The following is a 14874-nucleotide window of genomic DNA, read 5'->3' on the forward strand; positions in this document are numbered from 1 at the left end:
TTTTTATTTAAGAGAATGCATGCAGAAAATAAGATTTTAACCAAATCTATTTTACATTAGCAGCTTTCAGGCTGCTCTTTAATTCAAGCATAATCTTTAGATTAAAAATACAGGTGCAATCCAAAATATGAGCTGCAATAATATATCACTTTTTATTTTTCCCATGTACTTTCATCAAATAGAAGCAGAACAACTTGCATGGGCTCCAATTTGGCCCAGTTGCATTCACTGTGAGATAACTAATGGAAACAATCAATTTGAAGTCCTATCAATTTCAAACCTTAAATAGTTTCAAGTAATGCACCTGCCTCTGAATTCCCCCACCCTCTTTATCATTTTCAGCCGCATTTTTCTATGATTTAAAACCAAGTTTTATTCCTCCATTTTGTGTGAAAAACAAAAATAGGAAAGATGGCTCTGGTGAAACAAGGAAATTGTATATAAACTGTTCTCATATACATTGAGTAATCAAACTGAAATACATTTTCCCTCTAATATCTTTCAATAATAGTAATTTTAGGTCTTAGCTGTAACAATAGTAGGTAAAAAAAGGCAAATATAATCTCTAAATTGATTGTCCTTTTAACACTTTCGTCAGTGATTAAGTAGTACAGAGCACATATCTAACATAAGTGCTACTGCTACAAAGGCACTGAAGAGCGGAGCTAGGTAGGTGTTGGCTTTCTAGTGCCTAGGAACATGGTGCAAGATGAGAATTAAGGCACTTCGCATGAAGTAATAGGAGTGAAAGAAGAAGGGGGAAATGAAGAACAAAAGTTTAATACACAGTAGAATAGTTCCTAGTTATAACTTGTGTTTCCCTGATGCTTGCTCCTTTAGGGCAGCTGAAAAAGTTTAGTTTCATTGTTCCCTGAGTATCTCATGAATGTTTCAGTTCCAAATGGTTGAATGTTGTTTTTAGTAGTCCATTTAAATTGCATCACAAATAAGTTTTCCTACATGTGGCTGAGATGTGGAGTGAGGGAATATTTGTGGCATTAGATAATAAACAAAAAAGGAAATGCATCATGTACAGTTCAATACAGTTGTAGCAGCTGAGTGCTTTTTAAAGTTCACAGCAATAGTGCATCACAGATCTCAGACTGGACCTAATGTGCCATTTATTTTATATTTTAATAGTAATTTATTTCCAATTGCCTGCTTTCTTCACCACTGCAAAATCAGACTGTGAGCTAAAGACAATTCTGGTATTGCCAGTTCTTTTCCCCACACCAATACATTTTTGAGTTTTCCCCTCTTGTGCTGTCCTAGCCATATAGGTGTGCAGCCTTTAAGAAGGCAGCTCCATTGACCTGGAGTGGGAGGGCATTCCCAAAACACATCTCTCACGAGACGAACCATGAATGTGAATGTGGTTACTTATTTATTATTCATATAGCACCCAAAAGTATTCTAGGTGCTTTACAGAAAGTCATAAGAGAAGTCCCTGCCTCAAAGAGCTTACAATCTGAATGGCCAACAAACTGATAAAAAATACCCCTGGGGTACCAGAGTACAGCTATCATATATAGCAACAGAAAAGTTTTTATTCATATTTTTCCATTTTTATTCTTTTCATTTTTACTCCCTTAACTACTTGCTTATTTTGTTTTGTAATACCAGCACAGAGAGGAGTCATCGGGTCTTTCCTCTGCCCAGCTTTCCTGCAAGGCAGTACAATGAATGGGCAAGTGCTACAGAGCTATTTCAAAGGAGACCTTTATTTTTATTTTTAACTGAAGGTAGGGTGTTAGATTGAAAAAACTCCCCTATATGATACAACCAGCTAAAATTTAGCCCAGAGCAGTTCAGGTTAGATACTGACATTCAGTCTGAATAATTCTAGTTAACCAAAATGAGGTGAAGATTCCCATGGAGTGGTTTTAGCAGCGGGGATGTCAGATAATGACAAGATTCAGAGGCCAGGAATTGATAGATGCTGTTCCAGCGTCCAGAGGTAGCAGTGCTGCTTCTAAAATTCCCTCTGGGTCAATAGAACGTAATTAGGTTGTTGATGGATTGCCTAGTTTGCTACATTGACCTTGATCTCTTTTGGCGCTTACATTTTGATTCAGAGGTATTAGAAAACCTTTGTCTTGGATTGGAATAAAATATTGTGTGAACCTCCATGAGATTTATGCACAAGATCCTTCTTTGGTAAGCAATCTTCACCCTCTCCTCTTCACCTTTCCTATGCACAGTAGACTGGCATTAGGGACACGTAATACTCATCCACCAAGCATCATCAGTCTGAAAATTGGAAATAAAAATCACAGCACCTCTGTTACAGAAAAAAATCATCCAGATTTTAATATGTACATGCATAAGTTAATTCTTTAGGAAAAGAGCCTGAAGCCATAGATTTACGTAAAAATGAGCATCAATGGAATATTGTTACTGGGAATCAAATCAGATGTTTCTGAAGTGTGTCCAGCCATGTGCATTGGAAAGAATACTGTTCTTTCCTCATTTCCTTTGCTGGCACAAGCAACAGTCTGCTGATTTGCAGATAATTAAGGATTGCATGATGAAGGCAACAGGCATATTATTTGATAGAAAGGCCGAGATGAAGGTGCCAACTAAGTCTGGAAGATTCTGTAATTTGATGAGACTGCTGTCAGGAACACAAACTTGCTGAAATTAGATCTAGTGGCTACCATCAGAGTAGTTGGTGAAGTGAAAAATGTACATGCAGTGCTTTGATGGGTTTCCTGAAGTCTCTTATTATATATTTTCATACATTGCTCCAGGGCTAAGCTGTAGAACATTAACCTTCTGTGTACCAAAGCTTACAATTTACATTTGATGAAAGCCTAAAGCTGCAACAGCTCTATCTCTTTTGGAACATGAGTGCCAAAAATCACTCTCAAAAATTGCTTATATCTTGTATTGATCTAACAGCATCACTGATAGCCAGCTAGTGATCACAAGCATAAGTGTGTTCAGAAGGTTTACAATTTTCTACAATGTTGTGTATCTCTGATTCTCTGTGTGTGCGTGGAGAGAGAATATCCAGTGTTGTGTGATGTTGAATATTCCTTTATTTTTTTGAACAAAAAGGATTGAAGGTACTGGCTTGCTATCCCTGTAATCTAAAGTGATATATCTGACCAAAGTCCACTACTTATGGATTGTCCAGGTAGGACAAGGACAGAAGGAAGGCATTATTCTTATGCCACATTACTAGTCCTGAGCTGGAAGGATTACCTCTAGGAATGGCAAAGTAGAGTTTCCAGGTCCACTCAGTCCATGGCTTATTTGTTGAGACTGCCAACAAGGGTGAAAATTTGTCTGTTTTTGGGGGGCTGGTTTCGTGCTGTGAACACCCATCCACTGGGAAATAGACTGTGACCACCACTTTGGGCACTGAGCAGACTCATCCTGCCGTAAAGTTAAGTCATTGCTGACCTTGGCTGCATTTAATCTAATGACCTGGAAACAAAAGACTCCTCATGTTACAAGTCCTCAGTCCTTAGGCAGCCACCAGTTTCTGGATCTAAGTGTTTATTGCTATAGGGTCAGGTCCGTAAAGGGAGTTAGGTGCCTAAGTCTCAGATTTAGGTGCCACTGCCATCCATAAAACCCCCTTTCAGCTGCCAAATAACCCTGTAGGCACCTAAACTCACTCAGCTCCTACATTTTCATTGTAAATGTTCCCTAGCTGGCTAAGTTTCTGCCGCTGGGCATATGTGCTGCTGTCTCAAACAAGTGTCCAAACATGCCTAAGCCTCAGCATGATCCTCAAACCAAGTTTTCCCCCACCTATCTTGACTGAAGGGCCCAACCTTGTGGGTGTGCACTGAGTATGCCTACCTGCACACAGAATGGTGGGAAGGAAGAGGCATTAGCTTCTCTTACAATATTTAGCCCAGTGGTTAGGATACTCAGCCAATTCAGTTCCACCCCTCTGCTTCACTAAGAGAACCTATTTGAACGTGGATTCCCCCCCTTATAGGATACTTTGATGTGGGACTCATTCAATCTTTCTTGTTGAAGCTGTTCCACTTTCATTAAATAGTTAAATATTAATTGGGCCAGAGAGAGTGGGAATGACTCTGTATAGAAGGGATTCGCAATTTGGTCTCTCGTCTGCTCCTGGGGCAGTACAAATATATATTTATTACCCCTTACTCAGGGCTAGTGGTAAATCCATGACCTATCCATAAGCTTGCAGAACCTCTGATATGCATTTTTACCCTGAAGGTTCACTAAAATGTGGAGTCCTTTTATTGTTACTGCAGAAAATGAAAACACTCTTGCTTCTTTCATTGTTAGTGTTCGTATATTGTAAGCAAAACTGGCTTAAGGGAAATTATCTTGCAAAGTTTTCTTTATAGTACACAACTTTATGAGACAAATATTTGTTTCGAAATTAAATATTTATTTGTCAGTGAACTGCCAGTAGTCTTAAATAAAGTGAGGACAACTTTACAAAATTGAATGATGTTTTCTATCACCAAATCTTTGGGAGGAAAACAATTCTAGAGCTATTCTGATACCTGAAACATCACTGACTTCTCTATTCTGGAGGAAGAGACTGTATCAATGCACACAAAACAAAAGCTTCTTCTTTGGCATGGAGTATGGTGGGGATGACTTTAAAAAAAATTAAAAGGCAGATCGCAAAAGTGCAAAAAACTGTCCATTAACTCCCCTAATTAGTAATCTCAGAGACACATATGGCTGTGAAGTTAATGAAGGCAGTGAAATATGTGCAATTTGTATGTAAGTTAATTACAGAGAGACACTGCAATTTCCCAAATATATTAATCTTAAGTATATAAGAGAATATTTGTAAAATAAACAAAAAAACAAACAAAAGGGATAAAACAGGTTAATACACCATTTAAATTCTTGCAAATGTTTGTTTTGTGAAGCTCCATTTCACCCTAAATATTTGTATGACTGATTTGTTTAGGCTACTCTGGGGGTGATGGGGGAGGGGAAGGGGGTTAATGTTTACAGTATGAAGGCAAGATCTGATTTTCAGGTTCTGAGGCACATAATCAGTATGTAGTTCAAGGATGCTGTCATATTTACAACTGCATAGATCAACAGCTTGCCAATAAAGCGTGCAGGTTACAGAAACAAACTGTTCTGTAATATAGAGTATCTGGGACATGATGTAGTTTTACAAAAGTTGTTCATGACAACTGCATCTCTTGCTATTGCTTTTTTCCGTTGCTGTATTTTTTTCTTGTGTATTTGCTGGTTAAAAATAATATTTCTTTGCTCTAAATCAATGCTAATGTGCACACAGAATGGATAAAGGTCCCTTTCTTCTCTTGAAAATTAACAGGAGAAACACACCTATACAAGGATGGAATTTTCCCTATGCTTGTAGATTTCAGAGTCTGTTTTTATTAGAATGTGCAGTTGTAACAGAGAGTGGGGTATCTGAGGGGCAAGTGTAAGTGCTAGAGCTGATCTCAAAATGGTTAAAAATGACAATTAAAAAAGTTTTACCTCAAATAATAATAATAGCATTATAGCCATTGTTAACTGTAATAACAGTATTAATAAATGCTTCTGTAGCTGTCCCTAGAGCACCCAGAGATGGGGAACTGCACTGGGGCTATGCTATCTGTGCAGGCTGGGGAATGGGATGCTCCATTCAGTCTGCCGCCTCTCCCTCAGCATATACTCAGGACCTGGGGAGTGCCTTCCATGAGATTCAGAGTAGGGGAGGATGGTGCCACAGGTGAACCCTACTTCCATAAGGAAGCTCTGCACTCTTGAGAATGTCTTGCATTTGTGCTTCTTGGGATGGGAGAATTCAGGCCTCGCCTAAGTCTAACATTTTTGTAGTTTACTGGAAAAAAAAACATTACAGATGATTACAGAGGAATAACTAACGCAAAAACAATTCCAAACAAAAGGTTAATAACCTTAAGGAGACTGAAAACATGTTCCAGACATTCTGATTTATATATACATTATACTAAACATGGAAATGTAACTGGGTAGTTCATTAAACTGTATATTTTAAAATTTTTTCTTGTTAGGTATGCCATTGAGGCAGATGAATTCAAACATCCTCCAGGCTTGGGGAAATTTGGAACTAGTAACTATTAAAATGACAAGCAACTTGCCAGATGGAGTCAATGAAAGCAACTGTTTTCCTAAACTGAAACTGTAGCACACAGATTAAAATAATGAGTCTCAGCTACTGCACTGACTATAAGAGATCAGAGTTCACACTGGAAGGAGGGCCCCATGCATATTGCAAAAATGCCTTTTCATCACACTGTGAAAATACATACGTTGCAAAGAAAGGAAAATAGAGGGGGCTGGCCTGGATTACACAGCTAAAATTCCCAGGTATGTTGACCATTTGAGATCAATAGTGAAACATCTGAGAGAAACACATTGTTTTAATTATCTTTTATACTTGATTTTACTTTTTTAATATTTCATATTTTAAAACATATTTTTGTAATTAATTGAAATATTGACCTTGGTGAAGTGATACTTTATAAAGTGACCAAAATGAATGGACAGAAATGTCACATTCAAATCACAGGCAACGTTAATTCTTTGCTTAAGGATTGTCTTTGTTGTATCTTTAAAATTAAACCTATAATATTGACATTGTGATTATTATTTCTTTTTTTTTTTTTTTGCTTGTCAACACTTGTGCTTTTTTATCTGTTTCTTTACCAGTGATAGCCTCAGCAGTAGAGCTGGATGAAATTTTTCATATGGAAAGTTTTCTCTCTGAAAAATGTGCTATTGCTGGAACTGAAAATTTTCATGGGGAAAATGTTAATTCATAACTTAAAAAATTAAGTTGTTCCCTGGGAAATTTTTAAACAAACATTTTCATTTGGTTTTGAAATTTCCACTTAAAATGGAAATTTTCATTTCAAATAAGTTTGAAGCTTCCAGTGGAAAAATTGATATATTTTTGACTGAAACATTTTGTCTTCTTAATTTAAAAATTCTAATGGGAAAAGCTCCAGTTTTCCAACTAGCTGTACTTGGAAGCTTATTGCTTAAGAACTTATTGCTTAACTAGATAGATTACAGTTACTGTCAGTGTGCTAACAAAATAAATATTTAAAGAATGATGGTACAAGTGCAGTATGATACTTATACCTATAATCACCTGTCACCCCAATTTAACTTTCACATATATTACTTTTATTACATTAATGAGATCTGCTCATTTCCTGGGCATAAGGAAATTCAATTTTGTGTGATTTAATAGAAGGTGCACTAATATATTATTACTGTTCGTTAATGTGTGGGCCACATTCTACCTTGATGAAGTAAATGAGTTTGTATGGGTATAAGTGGTCAGAATCTGGCATTGTGGGTAAAATTATGCCATGAACACAAGGCCCTTAGAATGTTTATGCTGATTTAAGTCCCATTTAGCCCTCAAAACAGAATTTATTTATGTATTTATTTATTTTCGTTTAAAACATTTAAAATAGCCATGGATCAGCTGTGGATTAAAAAGGCTACAAAATACATATGTTCTGTGTAGTACATTTTAATTAATTTTATAATTAAAAAAATCAACCAAATTTTTCAGTGCCTTGAGTGCCTAAAGTTGAGCACTTCGATCCGTATGAGAGATCAGTACATACTTACATACTTTAAGAGACCATTCAAAGTAAAGCGGCCAGCTAACAGTGGCTGGTTTCTTAATATGTGTTAGTTATTATTCGTGTCATACAACTCGCTTTATAAACAGGAAGAGTCTTTTTTAATGTGTTCAAATTATCCATGAGTATTTGCAGTAGTTTGAGTCTGTTGTGTGAATAATAGAGATTGTCTAAATGTCTGAGGGAGCAATTTCATTGCAAATGTTCTCTCAAATGTTTCTTATGCCTGTATTTGTGGCGCTTTTGTTTACATGAAATTTCTGGCTAATAAAACTTCCTCACCTGCACGAGCAAATAAAGGGGTCCTGGATAACAGTGAAACAAATTAGCAGGGATATTCACAAAAATATCTGTGAAGTTTTCCCTGTATTGTCATTTTTATCTGGTTCATTAGCTAATCAGATCTTGAAGTTTGTTTTCTGGTGTTTTATTGGTGTTCTATTCTATTTTCAGTGCCAAACATTTATTGGTCAACATGAGTTCAAAGAACTGTTGTATAACTTTTCTATACTATTTAGTAGTAACAGCAAGTAAGACCAACATTGTCAAGTGTAGATGCCTAAAATTATGCTTCTAAATTTATTTAGGAGCTAGATTTAGGCTAAATAAAAGGTAGATTTTCAGAGTTGCTGAAGTCTATGAGAATTGCAGGTAACCCGTACCTCGGAAAATCAGAGTTTAAACACTGATGTTATAGGACTCCAACTTTAGGCACCCAAACTAGTACATTATGGTCAATGTACATAAATATCTGGTGTTTATTATGGAAAGGAAACATTAAAGAACAAGTTTGGTTTATTAAAGAGAAGGCCTCAGTGGCAAAATTTTCAAACACGTTAAATGGGTTTCAGAGTAGTAGCCATGTTAGTCTGTATTCGCAAAAAGAAAAGGAGTACTTGTGGCACCTTAGAGACTAACCAATTTATTTGAGCATAAGCTTTCGTGAGCTACAGCTCACTTCACGAAAGCTTATGCTCAAATAAATTGGTTAGTCTCTAAGGTGCCACAAGTACTCCTTTTCTTTTTGCAAACATGTTAAAATGACTTTGGAGCCTAAGTTCCATTGAAAGTCAATGTGACTTGGGACCCTAAGTAGCTAACTTATTTTTGAAAATGGGACTTATGCGCCTATTTTTTCTTAGTCTTGGGTTTGGTTTTGTCCAAAACTAAGTGGTTGCATTTTAGTTTACTAAAACAAAATCAAAATCATCCCTGGTATGTATTATTTTATATTTTCCAAATTGTAAATCAGATAAAAGTAGTGCTTTCTGTATAACTGTAAGGCATTGTGGCAAGTCTTGAATTGTTTCAACATAATTATACGGTGTCCTTAGCAATTTTTTAGTCAATATGATTTCAGTAGACCTGATAAGTCAATGGAAATGTGTGAGCACCTCCTACTGATATCATATGTTGGCCCATGCAACCGTAAAGTGTATACAGTATGGATCATTAGACATGCACTCCAAATCCCTTATTTACTACAGTGTGAAAAATGTAGGGGAGGAAATCTAATGAACAATATCAGAAAAGTGAAAAAATGTGCAGACAGCCTCTGAGAGTCAGATGATAAATGTTCTTGACAAGTTAAGTAAGACTTGTGAAGGTTAATATAAAGCATTATGCCTGACTTGAACAGACAAGCAAGAAACCTTGCACTCTGTCTTGTAAAACGAATAACATAATAAATTACAGAATAGCAAATGAATGGTTAATGACTGAGAAAATTTGATTGACAAACACTCAGAGTGTGAATAAAAGAGAAATGAATAAAAAAGGCACTGTATTACCCTAGGTAAAATAACAAGGAAAGAGCCGCTATGTCCTTTTCTCTATGGTCCCATCTCTCCTGGCCTTATGAAGCTGATCTGTGACAGACAAGAATTTGTGTTAGTATTTTCTTTTCATTTCAGCTGAACTTCCAAGGGAGATAGTGACAGATTTACACATGTGCCTCTAAAAATATACCCACAACATATGGAGGTGATCCTATTAGAGCAGAAAAAGCTTATGGTTGACATCCTTGCTCATTGGAAGTCAATGGCAAAACTCTCATGGACTTCAATGGATCCAGGATTTTACTCCTTGATTGCACATTTAATAGGCATTGTCCATTCATAATAGGAAATTGTATGCACAAAAGACCATAGGCATATGTATATACTCACAAGGAGGCGCTTGGGTTTTCCAGACACAAACAAATACACCCACACATGTCTGGGAGCAGTTTTAAAGGCCCATTAAAAATTAGCCTACAAAATTTAGGGATAGTTAATATTCTTTCCATTAACTATAAAGAACATAAAGTTTAATCAATCTCTCTCTGATCTGTTATTAACAGATATGAACACTTAACAAGGTTCACAAAATTCTACAGAAAACCAAAGCAAAGAAGTTTCAACACTTACAATTTTTAGGCGTATAGACATAAAAGAATTAAAAGCTAGAGAAGAGTATTGAAAATAAGTAACAAGTTTCAGCAAAGCACTTCATGATCCAATTCTCCCTGTCATAGTCAGAGACGGTCAGGCCCAAAAGCTTCTCATCTGATCTCCTCCTTTAAGTGAACACATCTATTTAGTTCATGAAATCAGAACTAGGGTGACCAGATGTCCCAATTTGATAGGGAGAGTCCCGATTTTTGGGTCTTTTTCTTATATAGGCTCCTATTACCCCCCCCCCACCCCCATTCTGATTTTTCACATTTGCTGTCTGGGTTTATTTTAAATATAATAATAATCTCATGAATCTGACTGCAGAACTGTGGACAACAAAATGTAACCACAAACCCCTACATTCTGTTGAGTTAACTTTAAATTAAAGCATTGTTGTATAGAAAATTATCAGAAACCAAGGTTGACATTCTGGCCCCATTGAAGTCAATGGGAGTTTTGCCAACGATTTCATTGGGAATAGGATTTTACACCAAATGTTTGACACTCGAGACATTCATATCTAAGGAGTCCAGTAGTGCTCCCATTAGAGTCAGCAGGGGAGTTACTGCATTAACTGTAACTATGCTCAAAGCAGGCATCTCCCCTGCTGTATTATTTATTAGTTGTATTGTGGTAATGTCTTGAGGCATCAACATGTCAGGGTCTTATTGTACAAACATCAAGAAAATGACAGCCGCTGCCCCAAAGAAGTGATGAGACAACAGGCGGGTGAGACAAATAAGCAGGAAGAGGGGACAGAGGATTAAGTAGCAGTTCTAGTGGGATATTTGAGTACAGATGAATGGTGTGTACAATTTATACATGTAATAAGACAATCAGTAGCAGGAATTACATCTCTCTACTTGTTATCATGAGGCAGGGTTCTGTCTGAGTTGCAAGAAAGGTGGCTTTTAAGGACAGACTTGGAGGAGAGCAATATGGTAGTGCTGTGGATTTTAATGCACGTTACGCATAAGGGGCAGCCTGGGAGAAGCAGGCAATCGAGGATAGTTGACAGAACAAATGTGGAAGACAATCTTGTAATAAGAAGGTATGATGTTTAGGTGGGTGGGTGGGGGGTTAGATTGTGAGGGACACTGAAGGTGAGGACAGAAAGTTTGATACAGTGGAAGACAGGGAGCCCATGGAGGGACCTGAATGGGGCGTGGGATGGGATGACATCATCAGTGTGATGAGTGAGAAAATTATCTTAGCAGCAGCAGCATATTGAATGGACTTGAAGGGCCAAGGTGGGCAGTAGTTGAAGTGAGAAAGGTGGAGACTGCAGTAGTCGATGCAAGTTATGGCAGTGTAGACAGAGAGAGAAAGCTGTATCTTGGCGATGTTGCTCAGGAAGAAGTGACAAGCTTTGGATGTGACCTTTGTGCAAAGTAAATAGAGGGGGCCAACTCAAAGATGAAGCTCAGATTGTGTGTCTGAGTGACAGGGAGGGTGGAGATAGAGAAAGAAGTGGAAAGCTACAGTTTGGGAAGAGAAAGATCAGGAGCTTAGTTCGGGCCATGTTAAATTTCACTTGAGATTGGTATGTGGCAGTTCTATTGGTTCTGTCATAGCAATTTCCACTTCTCTTCCATCTTTTGGACTCCAAAGGATGAGGCAGGCTCCAAGTAAGTGGTTCATTTGAGGATGCAAATGACTTTAAATCAGCTGGAACAAGGAAAGCAAGTTTGAAGCTAAGGACATCATGGCTATTCTTTATTTATTAGTGCTATAGTTTTGACAGCAGGGAAGCCAGCCCGTTTCTCACTCAGCCTTCCATATGTCACTGATTTTTGTGATCTGTACAATATTAGAAGTAAACTGAGCAAACATGCAAACCCCAGCATTTAGAAAAAAGTAAAAGTTACTACAAGCTAACCTCAATAGAGCAAACGGTACAGTGATCTAAGGATGGGAACTAAATAACAGTGAGGAGGCTGTGAAAAATCATATTTTGGAAAGTTCAATCAAATAACTGAACTTAGGGGTGACCCACTGAGTCACATGTCCCTCTGTCCCTCAACAATTCCCCTCCAATGCAACCTTATGATTTCTGTTTGCAGTTAAGGACAGGTTGCCTCCAATGCTTCTGCCACCTTTAATTAATAGACCATTCTCCTTTCCAGTCATGGGCAATCAGGCAGCAAACAGTAATTTGTCACTCCTATATGTGTTCATCTGGAACCATACTATAAATTCTCATTGTTGCTGAGAATTCATCATAGGTCTCCTGATGAACTGCTGCCATTTCCTAGAAGTACCCCCCGCTTCCCTGCAGTGCACAGGGTAGTCCCCACTTAAAATCTACAATCTGACCCAAACTATGTAACTTCAGTGTGTCATTTCAGTTACGATTCTGACAAGTCTGACCATGCTGGCATACAGAGTTGCATTACACTAACACATCTATTCGCAGAACAGTTAGAGAACTGAGTTCAGAACTGTGAAAACCTGAATGCATAACTTCAATATGTTACCTCCGCTGTGATCTTAGATAGGACCAACTATTTTGTGATATTGGTAAATTGCAGTCGTGTGCCATAGAAGGAAAAAAATCTTGCTGATTGGCTTCCACCAAAAAGAGAATTGGCGTAGCTTACAGCCTACAGTTTAGGCCATATCCTAAACTCATGTGTGTTGGCATAACTCTGTGGGAGTTAGTGGAACTACACCAATTTACACCACCTGAGTAGCTGGCTCATTGTAAACAGGCTTCTTGCAGAACTGTGAAAAAACTACAATTACAATTTCAGTAGGTCAGTTTCAGTCATGCTTTTGAGATGGCTGACTGGTGAGGGAATGTATTTCAATTACTCTGCACAAGAACATCTTTTTGTAGAACACTTAGCGAAACAATGGCTTCAATTATAGTGATTTGAAAAAGCAGGCTGAACTCCACGTGTCCTTTTGGGAGGTCTTTTTCAGAATTCTGTAATCTTGTTCATGAAACTATTAACAAATCTTTGCACCACAGTTCAGCTCAAATTGTACACTGAATCGTTTTATTGCCAATACATTATGTCCACACCTCTGTATATGTCTGTGTTTCACAGGTGCAAAAGAGTCATCAGATTTTAATTGTGAATTCCAATAACTTGAAGAGAGAACCCCTGAATATTTGCTTCCTACAGCATTTTTATTGAGATGTTGTTTTTTTGTTGATAATGAAATTGACCGATATTATGTCAGGCTCTGAAATATTGCCATAGAAGATGATTCCCAGTTCTATTATAAATATTGATTTGTATAATTCATTTAGGAGTGTTTGATCAAGGAAAGGGGAATATTATTTTATGCGAAACAACATCCTTGAGTGATACCATATCACTACCAAATGTTCAGGTTAACATTTGCAATTGATTTTTGAGCAGCTATAAACAGTCTGTTCAACTGGTGATTTGTTGACTCTCTACACAGCATCTAAGGGTCTGATACATATATATATTTCCAAAGTAAGGTTGTGACTTGAGGGCAAAAAATATTAACAGGAAGATACATTTCTCTTACTTACATCAAGATATTAAATCTTTAAAGTTTGATGTTAATAAGTTGTTTTTAAGGCAGATTAGAAAATCTTCAGCTAGTAATCATATATCAAGAAACCCGCATTGATAGTGTCTCAGTGTGACTATCTAATTGCTATCTTAATCTCAAGATATATAGTTTATGATTTAATTACAGCCTATGCAGAGAAAACAAAGTATTACTGAAAAAAATTAATACTGAAATCAAGCATTTGAAATATTTCATTTTGAAGGATTTTTTTTATTAGATGTTCAAAATATTAAGTGAGATCTTCTAGATTTCTCATCAACATGCTATGCCTCTGCTTCAATTCAGGCAGGAATGTAATTAGCATGTGCCTTCTATTGAAAGAGCGTTTGAGAGATCCATTAATTATTGTTAAATATTTAATAATACTTAAAGTCACTGGTGTGGAAAGATTACACAGAGGGAATAATGAATCCACAGATGAAGCCCATGACTATTTCATAATCCACAGACAGATTCAGTAGAGGAATAAAACACATAGCAGAAATACTGCAGCTGAATTTTGCCAAGATTTAAAGGGACATACGTCGTGGTTGTTAGGCCCCAAATTATACCAACCTCAGTTTAACGATTACACTTGTCTCTGAATTTTTTAAAATCTGCTTTTGTTCTAAAGAGCACCAAAGAGTCTAAAAGAGATTAAAGGGAAAAAATCTTTTCTGTTTACTATATGTATTTGACAGTAGTTTGTGTATAATCAGTTTGGGTAAAACATTCAAAAGTGTCTAAATCACGTAAGAGGCTAAATCCTAGTTACTTCTTTCTTCTAGGAAAACAGCATTCTCCTGCTGCTCCCTAATGCATTTAATTAGGGAGTTCAATTGATAGCAGTTGGTGTCGTAGTGCTAAAGGTTCTGGGGTCAAACTATGATGATGGTTTATAATGGTGGGCATAGTTACAGCTGCACATAATAGAGTTTTTAATCTTTGAAAAAAATATCCAAATCCTAGGAAATTACATACAAAAAAATTAAAAGAACATTTTTGACATTGTTGGATGTTTAATTCTTACAGTTAGGAAATATGAGATTTAATGTTGCCCAGTGGAACCTTAATTCAGCCTCTTGTGTATACATTATGATACAGTCTTTTATTACATGATCACATACTGTTTTTTCCCCAGGCTCTTTGCTTCATTCATGGAATGGCATGAATGGACCAGTGGGTGGAATTAAGTTTGTATGGTCAACTCTAAATCTGGCACACTAAGTTCTTTCTTGCTCTTATGGTTTAGTTTACTAGAATATTATTGATAACTTCACATGTAGATAATA

General features: G+C 36.9%; 1 long non-coding RNA gene across 1 annotated transcript in view; it reads left to right on the forward strand.

The window, feature by feature from the left end:
- The window catches only part of LOC141985830 (uncharacterized), a 757188-nt gene that overhangs the window by 336914 nt on the left and 405400 nt on the right, over window positions 1-14874 (forward strand). Inside the window, exon 3 of the long non-coding RNA XR_012639029.1 lies at window positions 6006-6321. This is a non-coding gene — a long non-coding RNA (uncharacterized LOC141985830). The remainder of the gene's footprint in view (window positions 1-6005; window positions 6322-14874) is intronic.

Source organism: Natator depressus, chromosome 4, assembly GCF_965152275.1.
Source record: "Natator depressus isolate rNatDep1 chromosome 4, rNatDep2.hap1, whole genome shotgun sequence".
Lineage (NCBI taxonomy): Eukaryota > Metazoa > Chordata > Testudines > Cheloniidae > Natator > Natator depressus.